This window comes from Varanus komodoensis, unplaced genomic scaffold (genome assembly GCF_004798865.1).
Source record: "Varanus komodoensis strain SLA01 unplaced genomic scaffold, ASM479886v1 scaffold34_1, whole genome shotgun sequence".
Taxonomy (NCBI): domain Eukaryota; kingdom Metazoa; phylum Chordata; class Lepidosauria; order Squamata; family Varanidae; genus Varanus; species Varanus komodoensis.
In genome coordinates, this window is record NW_025335854.1 from 5,381,581 (window position 1) to 5,402,439 (window position 20,859).

Here is a 20,859-nt window from a genome sequence, read left to right on the forward strand (position 1 = left end):
CTACATGGCTCAGGAGGCCCCTTCTGATTCACTCTGTTTCTATGTTTCTCTCCCTGTTGACACCTCTGAGTTAACCCTTTGCATTTTCATTCATCAGGGAATGCATTTCAAAGGAGTGTTTTCCACACAAAGCTGCTTGAAGGCCCTTCAACAGGACCCTGCATAGACCCCCTTCCAAATGAAGCTTATGGACTTAAGCAAATGGAGCTTATGGACCCCACCTTCATAAAACCGGCTTCCTCTGCTCTGGAACTGAGCTCACAGTGGTTTTGAACCTGTAACATGTCAGGCGAAGATTCTGCCGCTGTACCACGAACCAACTCTAACGAGGACCCCCCTCCAAGAGGCCAGTTTTCGCCAGTAGACTAGAGCAGCTCAAGTGATGCTTCCGGATCCCTCGAAGACTGGAGTGCTGTTGAGTGGGGTGCTGGATCGCCCCCCAGCAGAGGACACCAGTGGGCTGGCCACAGCCACTGTCTTCACCCCACCCCTGCCCAGGATAGTGTTTCTCCGTGCTCCAGGCAGCGCACAGTTCCACGCCTCTGCCAGCATGAAGAACCGGATTTGGTCAGTAGGGTGAAGAGCTGCTGGTCCTCCAAACACCGTCCAAGTCCTCAACATTGCACAGCCAGTGATGTTCCCATGGGGATGCGGCCTGTCACACAGCGCAACTCAGCTGGCACCAGGGAGAGCAGCCACTCTTTCCAGAGCCACCCTGTGGCTTTGCAGAGTGTCCTCACGGGGGAACTGCATGAGGCAGCTCAGCCAGCCCTAAGAAGAGCAGCCACGCTAGCCGTTCCACCGCTGCAGTCCTTGCAGCCTCCGCTACTTGCAATCTCTGATCCAAGATTGGGGGAATCGGTGTGCTTTCCTCCCAGGGTGGGGCTTGGAGGAAGAAGAACCCAAGAAGGCTTTTTGGACTGCACCCCATTAGAAGACCTTCCCAGCCCAGCTTAAAACTCAGCTTAAACCTGCCCTGAGCAAGAAGATCTGCTTTTGCTACATGCAAACTGCCTTCCTCTCATTAACTGAAGGTGAACAGGTTCTTACAGGCAGCGTGCATGTAACGTCAATCTTGCCAACACCATACTGAAGGCAGGCGTCTTTCTGCCCTTTTCTCCGAGTTACAGCTTCTCCTCCCCTTCTGTGGTCCCCCCTTCTTCTCTTTCCCTCTGTCCATCCATCCATTCACCCATTAATCCATGCGCGAACCCGTTCTGGCCTCAAGCCATGACTTTCCCTTCATGTGTTCTCCGTGCCACGGCCTGAACAACGCTCATGTGAGCACAGCGCCGAGGAACGAATGGTGCCGAATCCGGCTGTGCAGTCGCTCCTCCCAGCCTCCTGCAGGGCAATCATACTGTCTACCATGTGGTTCGCTACCTCAGGATAAAACCACGGATGTCAACTGAGTTCATCTTATTACTGGAAAATGGAGTTCAGAGTTCAACTCAACCTAAGCTGAAGTCAGCAGAAAAACTTGGATTGGATGGAAAATTGGCAAGTCACTCCCAAGTCTTTCCCATTCCAATCTTTAACTCACTGGGAAAGTCCAGTGGGATGATCTTTTGGTTTGCTGCATCTCAGTTAAGCTTGGATTAAGGAGGTTGGACTAATGCTTTCCTCATCTGTATTACTACCGCATCAGCTTTATGTTGCTCCTGTTGCTTTACTATTTTCCTACAACCTAGTTCAGTGTTTACGATTAATCTCCCAGGATATCTGCAGTTTTGTTTTAACCTTCCTACGTTTGCAACGACAGCAAAAACTTCACTGAGGCCTGCTCTTCTAAGACGTGCAAGTTGCCAGCCCTGATTTAACATACTGCCACAGACCACCTTTGCACGCCAATCGGCCAGAAACTGATGCACTGCCCCGGATCCTGACTTCCTCCATCTCTCGATTCCTACCAACTCCAGTGGAAGTGAAGTCAAGTCACAAGCCCCTCCATGATCCAAACAAAAAAAGAAACAGCACTGAAAAGATTCATACTTTGTTCAGATGCTAACTGGGTGAGCAACTTGAGTAAGTGAATGCCAGTCAATTCCAGGCCCTCTCAGATGAACCTGCTTTTCTCGATCCATTTCAAGTTGGCTTTAAGCCTGGTTTGGAATGGAGAACACCTTGGTTGACCTATGGAAGGACTTTTGCTGGCAGGAAGATATAGGAACGATAAACCTTTTGCTTCTCTTCCAATTAGATTACTGCAATGAATTGTATGTGCAGCTGCCTTTGAGAATCAGTCCAGAAACTTCAGTTAGTCCAAGGCAGAGAAGGAGGACTGTTGAAGGGGTAAGATACAGCACCAAAGATGCTCTGGTGCTTTGTGATCTGCAGCCCAGTGCTATTAACTAACTTCTTCAAAGACTAACTGGCTTGCGGGCAGAATATCTGCTGGAGTGTATGAACCCTGAGCTCATTTTAAAGCCTTTCTCTGGATGCCCCCACCAAATGAGAAGAGGATGGCTTCTTCTTAAGACTGGGCCTTTTTAGTGGTGGTTCCCTGATCACAGGACGCCTATACTAAAGATAGTCAGCAAGTTCCTCTACTGTGGTCTTTTTAGCACTGGGTTCTTTTCTGGGGCTTGTTAGTCTTTCCATTTTCCATCATTGCTTGCAGACACGGCTCCACACTCCCTTTTTAGTCCTGAGCAATGGAATACATGTTAACAATTTATTTATTTCCTAGCAATACTTAAAAGGATGAAATTCCTAAGCAATACCCTAATTAACTGCAGCACTCTTCTCCAAAATCTTGCGTATGTACTGCTGCCTTCCCAACAACTCCTCTGATAAGGTTCACCCAGATAGCACAAGCCTAAGCAAACACTCACGTTAATAACTAATCACTTTCCGTTAACTCACTGAAATATGGCATTGCTCATATGTGCCATATTAAGACTGGATCATCCGGGGCCTGACGCTTTTCTGTGCTTTTACAGGTTTCGTGAACAAGATGCCAGAAAGCCTCTCGGGAATGCCTTGGAGAACCAGGTCACCATTATATCTCCTGCACTGCAGGAACAATCATGATGTTTGTGGTATCCAATTTATTTTCACATTCCCATTTACTCATTAAGAAGCAGACCTAAGCCTTGCAGAACACCCCCTCCCCCCGGCAACACACACATTCGCTAGTTTACACCTTTTCTACCTACACTCCCTGTCCACAGTCCTGAACTGTAGGCCAGAAGATTCAGATTATTCTGCAGGTAATGCAGAAATGGGTCCCAGTCGCACCTCTTCACTCTTATCTATAGAAAAAAGTCTAAGTTGCAGGATCCAGTAGATCGATGTTTAAGGTTAAGACTGTCCTCGTTGCTAAGGCATTTATCAACTCCAAATAACACACACAGGTGGGGGATATTCCAGCTGTTTATATGCAGCAGCATGGACTGGTTTTAGCTATTTGGGTGTAAAAATGTGGTTTTAAATGAGGTTCTAATGGTATGAAGTTGTATTGTTTTGATCTAGGTTGGATTTCACTGTATTTCTTGCTGTTATTCATCCCCCAGAGAGCTTCAGCTATTGGGCAGTAGAGGAACTGGATGGATGGATGAGGAATATTGCTCAGACAGCCAGGACTGGCTGCAGCTTTCTATGAAGGTTGCCATCCAGGTGTGTTCATGCTTTCATTCTTCCTGCTCAACACCAAGTTCAAACTATATTGCTCTTCGTATGGCAATGGCATTTGGGAATTTCAAGCTGGCAAAGTTCCAAACAGGATTCATTCTGAAATATAGATACACCTGTATTTAAGGGATATACCGTACTTTTGCTCTATAAGACGCACCTAGTCTTTAGAGGAGGAAAACAAGAAAAAAAATATTCTGAATCAAATGGGCACATAATCACAGGCACATTCCCCATCACTTCCCCACGGGCTGCACATCTGACAGACTTACTGCGCGCGCACACTCGCTCTATAAGACGCACAGACATTTCCCCTTACTTTTGAGGGGGAACAAAGTGCGTCGTATAGAGCGAAAAATACGGTACTTTGAAATTTAAGCATTTGTTTTGATACCAAAGAACAATAATCCATTCCCTCCAGTCCAGTGAACATTTTATTTAAAAGGTCAAACCATTTCCACAATCTTCTGTGGTCTCCTGCATGTTTTAACAGCAGAGACAGACAACCAATTTAAAAACCTCAAGCCTTTCCTGAGACCAAATGACATTCATGGCCATGTAAATCCAAGTCTATATAGACTCCCACTTCTTTTTATTTTCCTCTTCCTCTTCCTCTTCCTCCTTCACTTTAGGGAAAGCCTTAATTAAAATGGTCTCTCCATAAAACAATGAAGGCCACAAGAGTAACTTTACACACACACACACACACACACACACACAGCATGAAAGCGAGAGAAGAGGGAGGGGAGAGGGAGGGAGAGAAGGCAGAGGGATGACGAGAACAGTCACTGTGGTTCCTACTTCAGCCTCATGCATTCAGCATTTAAAAAACCCATCTCACACATATTGATTTTTACGTGGAAACCAGCCCTTGGGGCACAGAGCCAGCCCACCCGATGTCTGGAAGTTCTCTTCAATGTTATTTTGTATGAGGCGGTCTTTGAAAGTGATCCGGAAATTGCAAGTGGTCCAGAATAGGGCCACAATGGTTAACCGGCACTGGCTCAGGTGCGCTTGCCAGGTCTGTCCACGTGTGGGACCAGTGTAAAGTTCTGGCATTCAGCCTGAGGCCCTAAAGTACTCAGGGTCAGGTTACCTAGAGAATCATCTCTTCTCTGCCTGGACTCGACAGCATCTTCAGAGGATCTTCCCACAGGACCGCCACGAAGGGAAGGATCTGTCCATTGGCGGTGCTCTGTGGAATGCCTTCTCCAGCCCTGGAACTGACGAGTGAGGCCTTTCCAGTGCATCAAAACACTTTTCAACTTTCCCACTAAATTTAGTTTTAGTGCTTTAAAATCATTCACACTATCGTTGTTTGCTAAGGCTGGTTGTTTTCAGGTGCCTTTTTAACTCATTCGGATTTTTATGTTTGCATTTTATTTTTATACTTCAAGGTTTTAACTTGTTTGTGAACTGCCAAGAGAACTTTTGTGGACTGGCAGCAGAGAAATATTGTAAGTAAACAAGGGCACAGAGCTTACAGGTTCCTCTAAAATGCAGCCGGGCAACTCAGGGACCGCAGACTGCATGTCTGGCGTTTCCACACTGCCTGCCACAGGTGCCCAAGCGGCTACTACCCCTTCACATCACACTGGGGGGAACAGAAAAAGTCCTCCCCATCCGCAGCTTCCCATCTGTCTCACTGATTGGCTTCGGAAGGGGTTGGGGAGAGAAAATTATCTCAGTGCATAATAATGGGCTGTTCCATCCGGCTATAGAGGTACAGAGCAACAGCGATTTAAAAAAACCCCAAACAGACACTCAGAATGTCAGCATTACAACATTGCAAAGGCATTTGGGATACAGGAACTCTGCTGGCAAGAAGGAGGGAACCAAAAAGCTCTGGAACTGGGGGGGGGGGGGGGGGGCACTATTTGTTGGGTGTCTGCCAAACATACCCCTGGGCTAGGGAACAAACTATAAGTTTAACCATGGGTTAAATTAGCATTATATGCAAATATGCGGGACTCTGATCACACTGCAAGGAAGAGGAGAGGAAGGAAATGTAAAAACTTTTAAAATAGAACAATAATCATAAGACACAAGTCATTTCACACTAACAATGTGACCGTATCTGCTAGTTGAAAGTCTGTTCTAGATTAAAAGTAAATTCATGTGTTTCTTTTTCCAGCTGGAAAGTTAATTGTAGCATTGGAAAAGGAATTCGCTTTTAATATTTGAATGGCAGTCTTGTCTGGAAGAGACACGTGGAATGACAGGCTGCTATATATTTTCCCATGAAAGGGACACCGTTCAGCGCTGCACAGCACTCTCTGAAAAGACCCAGCCATCTAGACGTTGACAAGGCTCTGGTCAACTCCCAACACAGCTCTTTCTTTGGAGGAGCATCGCAGAGAAGGCAAACAAAACAACTAACCCTAAACCTTTGAGCTGTTGATCTGCTGACAACTCCCCAGCTCATCCTTCTCAGAGCTACAGAAAAATAATTTTAGACCTTGGACTTAATGGTCTCACATAGGTCCCACTTAGCTTAATGGTCTCACATAGGTCCCACTTAGCTGGCTAGGTGTATTGCTTGAGGCTAACTTTTCTCTTCCATGCTTCCCAAGTGCTCCTAGATCCCTGTTGTGATAGAAAGCATTGTTGTCGCTGGTGGGGGTGTTAGTGCTGTTGACACATGTCATGAAGTCGTCTCAGTAAAAGTCCGGTCCATGACAGCCTTGCCCAGCTCTTGGAAACCCCAAGCCTGTGGCTTCCTTCAGGTCCAATATGAGATCCATCCCATATTTGGTCTTCCCCCTTCTTCTTCTGCCTCCAACTTTCTCTAGCATTATTGTCTTCTCCAGTGAGTCTTGCATTCACGCCCACTTCTCCCTAAAAATAACCGGTGTGCCAACAGCAGAAAAAAAGAAAGACTCAGTCTTGCATTTTAAACCCACTGAAATCTTAGCACCATCCTGACGACAGGAATAAAATAGTTCAATTCTGCTGACCTGATTTACTTGGGAATCAGCATCACTTTTATTGTAGAAATAGATTAAATCTTTTAGGTATAGAAAATAAAAAGAAAGTATAGAAAAGTGTGACCATGCGCATACCTGCCCAGCCACGTGCTTTAAAAATAAACAGACAGACAGACTCCAGAAGCAACCTGTCTCAGCTTTGGTGAGCCCAAGGGGTGATGCTAAGCTGTCTGCCTGTGCTTTGTCCATGCCTGCCTCCTGGGTGGACACCTGGGAGCCTCCTAGATTTATTTATTTAAAACAATTATATCCCGTCCTACACGAGAAAAAAGTCCCAGGACGGCTTACAACATTTTAACAATTAGTAACATCAACAAATAACCCCTGTAAACAGCAAAAACATAATCTCAGCAAAAGTCCAAATCAAAATCGGAAACAAAGGGGAGAACAAAAACAAGAAGCAAGTGTGGATGTTAAAGCCACTTGACATTTCTAATTCTTAAAATGACGGGTAAATAAAAAGGTTTCCACCTGGCGCCGGAAGGAATATAAAGTCGGCGCCAGACGAACCTCTCTGGGGAGCACATTCCAGAGCCTGGGTGCCACTGCAGAGGCGGCCCTCCTCCGGGTAGAGACTGCGGGTCCCAGTTTCAGCCCAGAGGCCGAGGCCTTGCCGCAACGCCGCTGCTGAGGTGCGTGTCCCATGCCCCTCGTTCTCTTCCCCCGACAGAGCCGTGGGTGGTGGGGTGGAAAGCGGCCACCTACACTCGGCCTGCACATAATCAGCACAGCCGATTCCTCCGTGAAACAAGAATGGCATCGGCCCCCGTGGGTCTGTGCACCGGGGCAGGGACTTCAGCAGAGCAAGCTAGAATGAAGCTTAGTTTGGCCCGACATATAAAACTGATCGTTTGGCAAGTGTTTTAGAGAAGGAATTCTGCTTATTGCTTTGTTCCGTCAGCTGCTCCCAAAACATCTGCAAAGCCTACGCCAACTCCATCTCCGTTGAAAAGTAAAAGCCAGACAAAAATCTGTTTTGCACACATATATGCAGGACACATGCAAGCTGCTTCTGACTTTGTCGTTAAAAACCGAAAAGCAAGCCTTTGCATAGCGAGGGATACGCACTATTCCATTGCTTCCTAAGACGAAGTCCTTTCTTCCAAGAAGACGGTGTGTGTTTCCTCATTCTACACTCCCAATTCTAGAATGTATTACTGGCATTCTTTTTTTAAAAGAAAAGAATCTTGACTGTATTTGCATTATCATCATGAATCTCTTTTGGGAAATTAGGCTCAGTGTTGAGCTCCAACACGAGGAAAACAGCTGCGAGGACTTCCAGTCACCATTCAGGCCTGGTGGCTGAGTGCTGAAGGGCCAGAACACCACCGTTTTCTCCAGCAGGGAAAACAAGAGTTTTGGCCCGAATGGCCACAAATCCAGGGAGTGTCAGCAAAGGGAAGAGAGTCTCTCTCTAACATACATGTCTCTGTATGTTAGATTTAGATTGAGAAGTCTGACTTTTTATTTTAGAGAAAATCTGTCAATGCACTACAAGTGAAATCAAAACAGGAAGCTCCTGCAGCTACTTTTAAAGCATGTTAAGTCATCCTGGGCTTTGGCAGGGAAGGTTCTCTCCAACATTAGCCTAAACCATCATCCCCTGGTCTGGTGCTCACAAGATGTCTTGGACTGCAATGCCAACAAATCCCAGCCATACCAGAAGGCAGCAGACTGGGGAAGTTAATCTAACTCAAGACCCCTTCCTTTCAGGAGTAGAACCACTGCTCTCTACATAGAACGACCATTAGATACAACCCAGATCTTCCAATATTCACCCACTGCAGCCCTTACTCTGAAGTTTTATAAACACATGATAGAAAACCGAATGTTAAGGACCAAACTACATATGTTTTTAATTCCATACTTCTGCCCTTGAAGACTAGGTTGTTATTCACAAACTGCATTCATGAGACAGGGGGTGGGTTTCAGAATCAGGACACTTTGCCCCCAAATGTAGTCTGGATCAGGATGTCATGCTTGCCATTGGCAATTCTCCAAAAAGGCCCCTTGCATTTAAATGGGCCAATCTGGGGCAGTTCAAATTGCAGCTGTGAGGCTCAAATCGAGATCAGAAGCCAGACGAAAAGAGCTGAAGTCCATGCACAGCTGCACACACCAAAAACCAGAATCTACCCTCTTCCTTAGGCTAGCAATTTGTGAAAAATAACCCCATGCTCAACCATAGACCCATGTAGTTGAAGTTACATAGAGTTTGGCCCCTGGGGGCATCACTTTCCAAGCAGATGCAGGAGCGGCTGGTTGTTCACTGGAGTGTTTCAGTTTTACTTCCACTTAAACCAGTCAGTCCTAGAAGAGATCACCCCTGACTGCTCTTTAGAAGGCCAGATACTGAAGATGAAACTCAAATACTTTGGCCACCTAATGAGAAGGAAGGACTCCCTGGAGAAGAGCCTAATGCTGGGAACAATAGATGGCAAAAGAAGAAGAGGACGGCAGAGAATGAGGCGGCTAGATGGAGTCACTGAAGCAGTTGGTGTGAGCTTAAGTGGACTCTGGGGGATGGTGGAGGACAGGAAGGCCTGGAGGAATGTTGTCCATGGGGTCACGAAGAGTCAGACATGACTTCGTGACCAACAACAAAATGGTCAACCTGTATATTATAAATAAATGCAAATATTGCAGAAAGCCAAGGAGCCATCAGTGACCTCCTCCAAAAGGGGAGGTTACTCAGTAGCTGCTGCGAACTCAGCTCCCTGTGTCTCTCCCTCTGTGGCTGCAGGCCGTTCTTTCCAAACGCAGGGCCTGTGTCATCCGGATGAGTCATCTCTGCAGACCATCATCTCTCTGTTCTCCCATGGAGACATATCACCGTGACATCATGGGTCATCAGCACCCCTTTGTCAAGCCCAGGTATTGTGTCTGGTCCGGATGGATTGATAGTCTTACTCACAAGAATCTGACAGGGAACCCAAAAGTAAATAAATATAACACTGGAAGTTACTCTTACATCCAAAATGCAATAACCACCAGGAAAAACTGACAATTCCTCGGGCATCTGGGAACATGCAGAAACAGACAAATGAATGCCATCTGTCCTCCAACAGTCACTGCCAAGGTTCACTAGTGCAAAGCCACAGTTTCAACCATCCATCATTTGCATGCAAAGCACAATATGATCGATAGACCAAATAACCAAATAGACCACAATAACAATGACCAATAGAACAACAGACCAAAGCATCAAAGGAGAGATCAAACTGGTCTTCCAAGTTCAGAGCATATTCTTCTTATTCCTTTGCTACAAAGGAATGCTGATCACTGCATGTGTCAACAACATTCGGGTGTGTAGCCCCATTTGCCTTACCTGTGGAGAAACACTGTGTACATCAATGAGTCAGAACATGCCCTCACTGGACAGCAATATGGTGATGCTTTCTGGAATCACTGCAAAGTGAAAATTTGTCCTAGCACCATGCATACATGCAATACCTTTCTCTAGAGGATCCTGCAGAGACAGAACATGGTCTGTATGAAGAAAAGTCACCCTATGATATACATGATTTTGGATTGTATTATCAATGGGTTGGGGCTGCAGGTGGCGCAGTGGTTTAAACCGCTGTGCTGCTGGGCTGGTTGATCGAAAGGTCGCCTGTTCGAATCTGCACAATGGGGCGAGCTCCCGTACTCTGTCCCAGCTCCTGCCAACCTTGCAGTTTGAAAGCATGCAAATGCAAGGAGATAAAAAGGTACCACTTCAGTGGGCAGGTAACGGCATTCCGTGCACTTTGGTGTTTAGTCATGCCGACCACATGAGCATGGAGACTGTCTGCGGACAAATGCTGGCTCCCTCGGCTAGGAAACGGAGATGAGCACCACCCGCTAGAGTCAGGCATGACTGGACGTAACGTCAAGGGGAAACCTTTACCTTTATCAATAGGTTGCAGTACATAGTACTTCAAAGAAAGCAGTCCTAGTGCCAGCTCCAAAGTCCCTGAGCATCCAGTCCTAAAGTCTGATAATATCAGAAGTTTGATTTGCAGTAGCTATGAAATTTCCCTGTATAACTTCTTCCAGTTTGTCTGAAGTCCAGTTTATCATTTAGTGAAGTCCTGGGGAACTTCAGCCTCAAGGCACTCCCACAACAAGGATATAGCTCTCTGCTTGGCCCCTGGCTTTGACAGAAAAGATCAGGGCTGGGCAAAGCCAAATGGGAAAGCTGAGCGTAGGCTTGGGAAGGGCCAGTTCAAGGCAGCTCCCAGCAAGGCCAGCTCCTCTCATGCTTCTTGCCCGGGAGAGGCCTCAATGGAATGCCTTGGTGGACCAAAGTCATCCCACAGGATCAAAACTCCCCATCCCTGATTTAGGGAGCATAAGATGGAAAGGGGGACGCTTTTAGGCTCCTGAAAGATCAGGTGCAGGGAGTCTCCAATACAGAAGGGGCCTCCACTGATCTGTGGCTGGACAACTTCTTCCCATCACGCTGCTTCCCAGCTTAAATCCTGGATTGCAGAAATATCCTAGGGTTGCCAGGCTGATATTGTATCTTCTACATCTAAATCCAGTGTATATCCTTTAGAAGGAACTAGTGATGCCCCAGAAGACCTGGCCAGCCCTAAGAGGCACAGTGGCTCAGATCTATATACATCTTGGCTAGAAATAACTTTTCCAGAAATGTATTTTTAATTCATGCTGGCTCAGGAAAACATGCCACGAAGTTGCTGGCAGGATCAATGCTTAAGCATTATTACACTGTACACACCAGGGAAATTCTCACCACAGTGCAAATTAGGCCTTATTGTGGAATACGTGTGTTACACTTGTTGTGTTTCTCTTTTCTTTTCAGTAATGATGCACAAAATATCCCAGATATGCAGACAGTCTGGCGCAGGCCCAGCAGTAAGACGTCTCCTATGGAAATCTGGCACAGCAAATATTAATTGGGACCATAGATGGACAAGGGAATTTGTATTTTGCTTGCTACATTCTCACCCATAGCATTCACAAGTCATACTTGAACCATAGTTTATGCTGTAATGCAACATGGAAGTCCAGGAATGTGCTTGAACAAGCCTCGGCCTCTGGCTCTCCCCCATCCTCCTTCCACACAACCAGGAGGACAACCGTGGCTCTGTTTGCCTTATTAGTTTAAACAAGTCAAGTTCGTAAGTTATGCTTTGAAGATGGCTTGTTTTAAAACTGACCTGAGTTGATAAACCATGATCCCAAGTTTGCCCACAACAACAAGCCAAGTTTAAGGAGAAAAGAAGGAAAATGCTGACAGAGTTCTCTACATTGTCAGGTTTCTTTCTTTTCAAGGCCACATTTTAAGCCCCTGTGGCTGGGAAGATTAACTCTGGCAGTGTATGACCATTCAACATCTGCAATTGGTTCTGGATCAAAGTGTTTGTGCTTTGTATAGATCCTTTCATAACCTCAAGTTCCATTTTCCGAGCTATCTCTACCTGCTGCTGCTAGTCCGTCACGCAGAGATCATGCCACTGAACAACAAAGCACGATTAGTCAGAGAAAATCCAAAACGATCTATTTAAATAGCAGATTCAGACCCAGTGAAGGTCAAACACATACAGGCAGCGGAATGGATGAGAAGGATAAAATGCCATTGTCAGGCGATGAAACACTGCAGCAGACGGGGGGTATACTTAATCCTTACAATAAGGAAAATAGAAGGAAGGAAGAAGTATCGGAGCTGAACATAAAAGCAAATAATGATAAACAACTGTACTGGATCCAACATTCCCACCACTCCTCTATATGGAGACTTCTATTCCCTGATCTTAAAACGGGGCAGAGGTACCTGGTGTGTGAGTTCATTCTGTGCAAGTTTCCTCTGCTCCTGCTGATGGCGATTTCCCGCAGCCTGTGTTGTTCTGCAGGGCACCAATGGGCTGCCACAGGTAGGAGGAGATGGGAAAGCCCTGTTATCTTCCTCATGCAGCTCTAGATGGAACCAGTATGTGTTTTAAGTCTGTGGAAGTGATCAGTCTCTTTCCTTCACATGCAGTCTCCCAATCATCCTTATGGCAGCTCTGCAAGACAAGCTTAGGAGTTGCGAGAGAGCTGCCTACTTCATGAGCTCACCCTGGTGGAGCTAACATTTGAATCAGGGACTTCCAGGCCAGTACTTTATAGTCACCCTCGATAAACCTGGTATAATATTGGCTCTAGATACTCTACTGTATTTCAGTGACTGCAATGACATGAGCAGAACTAACTGCCACCGCAAACTTAACATACCGTTTAAAAACTGGGAAGCAGAAGACAATTCTGTCTGCTGAGTTCCACAAAGATGGAGACTTGGAGACAGGATCTGCTCCAAAGCTTGAGAGATAAAAGGGGCCAGCTCTGTGGAGGCAACATCTGTGAAACCTTAACCTGGGATCAAACACAGACAGACAGCAGATACACAGAAGCATCCCAAGCTGCCTTTGAAAAAGCATCTATGAATCACACAAGATAGTCTTTATAGTTGATGAGAAACCCAGAGCCAGCCTAGCGAAAGGTATTCCATTTGCAGGAACCAGATTCATCCAAAAGAAGAAGAAAAGAAACAGATGTGTGCCTGCAAAACCCAAGCTGAGCATTTCTTATGCATACATGAGGTTATGCATAATTTTTAAAGAAAATCTGAAATTTTGTTTTGTGGGCTTTCGCCAGCTTTTGTGCGCTCTCCAGATGGCTTCCAGTTATTGTACACAGCTCGCATCAGCAACTTGACCCTGGCACCCACAACGCCACAGCTGACGCAGATAGCCAGGGCTGGAAGTTGCCATCAGAATAGAAGACCTTTCTGAACATCTGTGGGACGCTCGTTATGGCATGAGAAAATGGAACCGCCCTCCCCAAGTCCCAAACGAGGGGGGAATAATTTGCTTTGGCACCATCGGCTTGTGTCCACCGCACAACAACCATCATTCCTTGAAGCAAAAACGGTCTAACTTTGTGCCATGAAACATGCATTGATTTAAAAAACGAACCATGCTGTTGAGCGCTCTGCACCATCCCTACAGGAAGCTGGCCACAACATCTCTCCACGATTTACTGCTCTGCCGTTCGCTTCTTTCAGTCAGGCCTTGCTGGGTGCAGACCATTGTATTGTGTCTATGCATGAGGTGTGACTGGATCCTTCAATCATTCCCTGGGCAGAGACGCACATCTCAGAGCAGCCTGCTCATTACCTCTCCGCTTGACAGGCCCATAGTCAGCCCTCAAGTTTGCAGGGAGCGCCAAAAGAAGCCGGTGGGGAGGCAGTTCATCTGCTCTGCAGGCTTTTGGAAGGCAAAAAACAAACTGCATTTTAATTAGGAGGGGCAGTGAAAACTGACGAGAGGCCAGTCCCTGCTGGCCTGCCTCGGCTTCAGGCTTGGTGACTGAGAGACCGGACTTCATGGGCAGAACAGAGCACTGCAGAAACAGGAACGGAGCTCCTCTCGCAGGGCACAGTTTTTACGTACTTTCAAACCTTTGGGGTGGAGAGTGTAGCTCCAACCATAAGTCCTGTTAAACCAGGAGAGTTTTACACTCCTCATTCTGGTCTGCTTTCCCACAGGACTGCACGGGGCAGGCAGATGCACCCTCCAGAACCACAGAACCGCCTCTGCAGGCAGCTGGCGGTGGGGCTGCTGCTCCTGCTGCGCTGGTAGCAGTGCAGAGACGCCAAAGAAGGGTTACAGGAATGTATAGGAGGAGTCAATTGTGGAAAAGGAGAATAAACCAGAAATGAAGAGGGGGGAAATGAGGAAACGAAGTTAGCTAGAAAATAAGAAAATGTAGTAATGAAACAGTAGAGGGAAAGTGAACTGGAATTTAAGGACGTACAAGGAAAAGGGAAACTGCAATGAAGATTCATAAGGAAAACACATTAAAGTCGTAAGTTTGTTTCTTGTTTCAGTAAATATTGCTGACAGTGCCACCCACAAAGTAAAGAGGATCCATCAAAGTGAGCTGCCCATGCTTGCAGTCCTTAAAATCACAGGTTTGTTCCTAGCAAAAACTGCCAGACTGTGTAAGTCATCAGAAATTGCTATACATGGTTCAGAAGAAGGACCTAAAAAACTTAATATTGAAAAGTGTAGTTATTTAATACTGAAATAGCTGTGAGGGCCCTTGTAGCCATAAGGCAAAAAAAAAATAAGGAAAAAAATGATTGGGATGAAATGGTACTTCACATATACCTTTGGTCCCGGGTCTGACAATTTTGATAACAAAATAAGACTTGCCTTCAACCTACAATTTGCAAATATGGTTAGGAGATAATTTACCAACTGTAGTTTGAAGTAAGCTGCCATTATATCAGCACCAATAGATGTAATGTGGTCCAAACCATGGCCAGTTCAGAAAAATAAAAGAAGGGAAAGAATTCGCACAAGACAGGAGAAGGAGCACAAGCTTCAGCCACCTTTGGTGCCCACACCCCAGTGAGCTTACATTTTTTCCTGTTCTCATCTAATATATGTTTTTATCATATTTGTAGTGCTTATTACATTTGGTAATACTGTCTCCAAGAAAAGCTGAACTGTGTTGATTTTTATCTAGAAAAAACAATGTTAAACTGGACAGTGAAAAGGAACATATTTAAAGCTGATTGATGGAAGCTGATACAAAGAATCTGTACAACTCCGGAAAGCAGTTAAAGACATCACTGTTTCCCTTTTCCCTAGCTTGCTGCAAAGAGTACACCCAAATGCTGAGTCACCCAGCTCAAAGCCCACTTCGGCTTGGCGGCCTGGATGGGGGCCCAACTCAATACGGGCCTCCAGAATATACAAGCTGCAAACTTCTAATCAAGATTTTGGTGGTTTGACATTCAGACTGCACAGGCAATCAAATGCAATGCTGTGGGAGAAGGAAACATTACAATATGTTGAGACAAGTGTAATTTGCTTGGTAGCTCTGTGTTTTTTAAAGAAAAACTGCTAGAATATAAAGAACAAATTTTAAAAGCACTCATCTCTGAATTGTAGATCTCCTGTGCCATCACTCTATGTGTCCCACTGAAGTTCAAGTAAGACAGGATATTTAAAATCGAAATTTAAAATTGGAAGATGGCATCTCTAAGATGTACACCAAGAACTTCACACCCTGCTACCGCACAATAGTGCAGTATGAGCGCTTTTCTGGGAAGGGACACAAAGAGGAGCACAGGAAAGTATTTTCTGTCCACAGGGAATGTCCTTCTCAGACTCCCAGTACCAAACCTAGCACTTCCCAGAGCAACTAAGGGCAACAGAAATGATGGTGAAGCTGAGGGCTAAGAACTAAGCCAGCTACCTTCTTCCTTAAGGCTGGGAGAATAGTGATGCTCCCATTAAACAATCAATGCTCAGGGTAGTACAGCCATAAATTTGCACTCAAATGGGTTAGAGCATATTCCCTTTAGGGGCAAAGCTTGCTGCTGCTCAGGAAAGCATACCAGCCCTCAAATGCCTGTACTTGTCTCTCCCCGCATCTTCCTTTTAGCTGTGAAGGATCCAACTGCTCTGAAATACATTCTGTGCGTCACCGTTTGCATCTTCCTTCTGCAGCTTCGCAGATTGGTCTGTGCATGTAAGGAACACGAGCTATGCCTCTTTTAAACAACAAAAGAACATCAATCTTTTCTTTTTGCCAGGTACAGCCTTGAGTACATGCAATAACAGCATGTGCACTAATAGCATTTACAGAAAATGGAATCGGACTACTCACGGAGCGATTTGAAGGAAAGATCTCCTCCTCAGTTTGATCTGAATTCATTCATAGTCAGGACGGCAGCAAGCAGGATCAACCAGCTTCAAATACCTGCAGAAATCAGACTCACAACTGCAGTGCCTTAATGAAAAGGAAGGTGTGGGATTGGTGGAGACTCCTCTCTGGGGGGCATCATTTGATCAGGTACAGTCCTGCACTGTTTGGGGATTTATCCAGGTTAACAGCATTTGCATTTGGACTCAGCCAAATTCAGCCAAAAAGAGACTAGATCAATCCATAAATCCAGGTTTCAAAATCTTCCACAAAGAAACCTTAATTTGCGTGCAGGGCTCTTCCTGTTAGGGTGGAATTGCTATATTTCTGATCCTTTCCAGTGTCCAAATAAATATTTATTTAAAAGCATTTCGATCCCTCTATTCTTTATTTCTTTATGTCTTTTTACTCAAACTGGCCAGAATTGGCCAATACAAATATCTAGAGCAATACATAAAGCACCAAGGTTAAATTAAACATTATAAAATCAGCGAACAACACAAAAACGAAAAGGGCATTTTGTAAAAGCCTGCTGGAAAGGACAGCCTCAGCAGCTCACCAAAAAGTGAGCAGCAACGGAACCAGGTAACTTCTTGCAGAAGATAATTATAATCCGTGATATTGACACTATACCTCTGCATTTTATCTTCACAACAGGCAGGTTGGGTGAGAGTCTGCGACTGGCCCAGCGTTACCCGTGCAGTCTTCGTGACCGGGTGGGGATGGGAACCCAGCTTTCCGAAGGCCCATTCCAATGCTCCCACTGCTCTTGCCACACAGACCCCCAGGATCACTCTGTAAAGTACCGAGAGTTGCAGCCAAGGTAAGCCTTGCACATGGCATCGATACGATCCCAGGTACAGTGACGACACTACATCAATGAAATAGTTTTATTATATTTGTTGCTACTAGTATTATAAATATACAAAATCTATTCAAGAATTTCTGATAGTCCTACCAAGGGCAGATCATTTTTTTCTTTACAGATTTATTGATTTTGGCACCAGGCCAAAACCTTTTTATTTTTTTCCCATTATTTTAAATGTTAGTATTGTTTTTAAGCTTGATTTTATATATTATTCTTGATGCTGTGTCTTATTCATTTTATCGCCACCCTGAGACACTGCGAAGGGCGGGATACAAAAGCTTTAAATAAATCGATAAAGGGTACCACTCTAGTTCATGGACAAATTGTAAAAACAGAAACCTAACCAAAAGTGATTGGCAGCCTAGATATGGAAATCAGAAAAAGATTAAACTGTTCTCTGGGTTGGCTGAAAGACTGGGTGCAAGTTCCCATTGTTCATAGAAACAGTTCAGAGAGGGAAGAGAGATAGAGGAAGTTGTCCCAAGAATCCTCTGATTTAGCTATTTCACTAACAGGCATACGAACACACATGCAAGCATCTACGTATCTCACGTACACAATTCTAGGAACAAGAAGGCATTAAAATTAGCCATTAATAAAACTACTATAATTGGCACACAGAAAAAAGCTGTTCTATTGACTTGGCATCATTGACTTCACAATGTGCCGAGCTTCACAACTCTCTCCAACTTTTTTCTATGTCAAGTATCAGTCTTCTTCCAACTATTTTTAGAGCTTCCCTCTTTAAGTACATATAATGGCACACTCAGCCAAAATTATCTTGGAAACTAATGGCATTATCTGAAATAAAGCTCTGATAAAAATGAAAATATCAGCTAAACTAAGAAAGAGGGTCATTGTTCTTCACATTCTCTCCCTGGCAATTAGCCTGCCCTTTAATACTATGATAATATGATGATTATTCTCTCTCTCTCTCTCTCTCTCTCTCTCTCTCTCTCTCTCTCTCTCATACACACACACACACACACACACACACCCCAGGTTCTACACAGTTGGCATGGCTATATATTGGAAGCATCCATTGTGACTTATATGTGTCCGTCAGGACAAGGGCATTCAAGTCAATCATGCACAGCTTCATAGGTTAGATGCCTGGAGTGCCTGGAAACTTTCACAGGGACAAAATGTTGGGTGCCAGGCTCCAGCTCCCATTGTCTTCCAGCAACCAAGTTCCTTTATTATGCAAACTGTGAACCAGCTTCTTTGCTTCCTTGTTTCAGGCTACTGAGGGCTTCCCCATGCGACCGAAAGAATTTCAGGCGAGCTTTAAATAACACAGGCCATCATTAGCTTGAGCTAGTTTTCTAGGTTAGAGCACCATGAAAGGGAGTTGCTAGGAGACTGCTTGTGTCTCCTGCAGCCTGTCCTTCCCAGACTCAGTGGGCTACAAGATCCATAATCAAGGCAGGTCCGTCCACGCGGTCGGCTCCCTGCCTGCAAGTCTCTCTGAGAGCCATGTGGCCCGTTTCTGCCCCTCCCTTGTCATCTGACTTCCAATTCCTGGGTCTCCTATCCCATCCCCTCCTCTTCTTTGTTAGAAGCCTACATTCACACAGATTCAGAAGGTCCACCTTGGTTGTCCTCTGAAAGATTCGGTGACAACTGGATTCCCTTCATTTTGTCCTTGTTAATCTCTCCAATTGGCGGCTCCTGCTCTCTTGGCACTTTCCAACTGCTGCTCCCCCTCTGACTCAGAATCGGGTCCCACATTTTCTTGGGGCAAGTCTCAGAGGTGCTGGGCACATACCCTACATAAAACGAAGGAGTAAGGCTTTTGACACTCATGTAAGGAATGGCTGTCTGTGTTAGAACGAAGTGCTGTCGCGTCTGGGACAGAGGTGGCAGGTGACTATGGCTGCAACACCAGCACCAGGGCCAGAGGAAGGAGCACGCAATGCTCAGATGCTAGTGAAACACGGCCAAAGGCGAAGGCAGAGTCAAGAGCAAGGGAGGGTCAGATACCTGGCAGGGCCCGGCAGGTCCAAAGGCAAAGGCAGAGCCAGGAGCAAGGGAGGTCAGATTCCTAACAAAGTATAACAGGGCAGGAGCCAAAAGCAAGGATCAGGAACCTGGCAAGAAAGGGTTGGACCAGAGTCAGGAGAAGAGAGCAGTCAAGGCCAAACTGGAGGCATGATCAGAAATGTAAAGCAGGTATCGCAAAGGCCATGGTGCTGGGGCAAAGCCGAGCAGCTGAGAGGGCCCTTTCAGAGCCTCCGGCTGAGATGCATGGCTGTACAGGTTCTAATCCTGGCAGGTACGTACAGGTCTGATCTTGCTCCTGCAGGCATTTTGGTACAATATTCTGCTTCCCCCAGGTTCAACCTGTTGACTCCAAGGAACCTGCAATATTTATTCCTTATTGATAAAAAAGAGCCTGAAGGCAGCAGCTCTCTCCTGCTATTGCTATTAGTGTTCAGTGGCAAACTCTCTCTGAAGATGAAGATCCCATGTAGTCATCATGCTTAATTGCCACTGATACCCCAAGTGCCACAATTTGAATAAAACAAATGAAATGCTAGTTCAGCAGGACTCCAGTGCCCACAGAGACAGGTTCCAGGCCCCCACAGCAGATGCCTGAAGCCACGGATAACAGCTAACACTATATGTACTATACACAGTATATATACATTCCTTTTCCCCACAATTTCATGAACATAAAATTCGTTCCTCCCCTACATCCTAGCAACCTCAGCTTTTTTTTTCTTTTTCTGTTAAATCAAGAATTTTCACTCAAAGGAAGCGCTTTACAACATCTCTCTGGCACTTTACAGCACTTCATGACTTTTCTTTCAGGCCAAGGTCAACTGTGGTTAAACAAAAAAGTAGCAACTGGGCCAGTGGAGGCAGGTGTCCTGCTATACTCAAATGGACTATGACAGACGTAAAAGACCAGGAATGTCCGCAGGCCTAGGAAGCCTCCTGGAGTCCACATGGCAGCAGTGGGCACAGCTCCCCGCTTGCTCACGTAACACTCACAAAGACACGCACACGCCATCCGTCCATCCTTCCACCCACCATACCTCAGCACGCACAGTTTCTGGCTTTACCTCCTCAGCCAATCCAATCCACTGGGGGATGGATTATTCTCCATCCGAGCTGAGTGAGACTCCCTTTCTCAGCTCAGTGCCTATCTGAGATCAGCAGGTGATCAGAAGAAAGAACTTTTGCCTGCGGAGCAGCGCCTGGGAGAGAAGCTGATGGGTTAGATGGGAAATGCCTACAGCCTGTATCTGCCTTCAGGCCAGAGGCCTTTTTATTCCCTTAAAAGTCATGGAGGAAACAATCCTATGTCCCCAAGGTATTGTCTGTGAGGCCCTAAGACAGCTCAGATTCCCACCTCGGAGGTCACAGACAGCTCTTCAGCCTCAGACCAGGGAAATGGAACTCCAGCCCGCCCCCTCTTCTTCCCCCTTACAGCCGGTGCAGAAACAACAGTGCCAGCTCTTCTCCAAACCTGGGAAAGCAAATTCAAAGAGGGGTTAAAAGAAATGGAGGGAAGAGGGAGATTGCAATGGCCAGGATAGGGGGCATCCCGAAGCCATGCTAGCCTTCTTCCTTCCTCTTCTGAGATTCACCAGATATTCAAAAATAGCCAACCAGCAAACCTGAAGAATGGGCAGAGCTGAGTCAGGCATTGCCTTTGCTGTT

At 45.8% G+C, this 20,859-nt stretch overlaps 1 long non-coding RNA gene across 2 annotated transcripts; it reads right to left on the bottom strand.

The window, feature by feature from the left end:
• Window positions 1–4,054: 4,054 nt before the first annotated feature.
• Window positions 4,055–19,261, bottom strand: LOC123027921. 2 transcript variants are annotated; one of them, XR_006415588.1, is made up of 3 exons: window positions 18,783–19,261; window positions 12,400–17,193; window positions 4,055–6,471 (listed from the first exon to the last, which is right to left on the bottom strand). It is a non-coding gene; the product is annotated as an uncharacterized LOC123027921 (long non-coding RNA). The 2 variants fall into 2 exon arrangements; XR_006415589.1 differs by lacking the exon at window positions 4,055–6,471 and having other exon boundaries at window positions 10,462–13,870; window positions 16,287–17,193.
• Window positions 19,262–20,859: the final 1,598 nt, after the last annotated feature.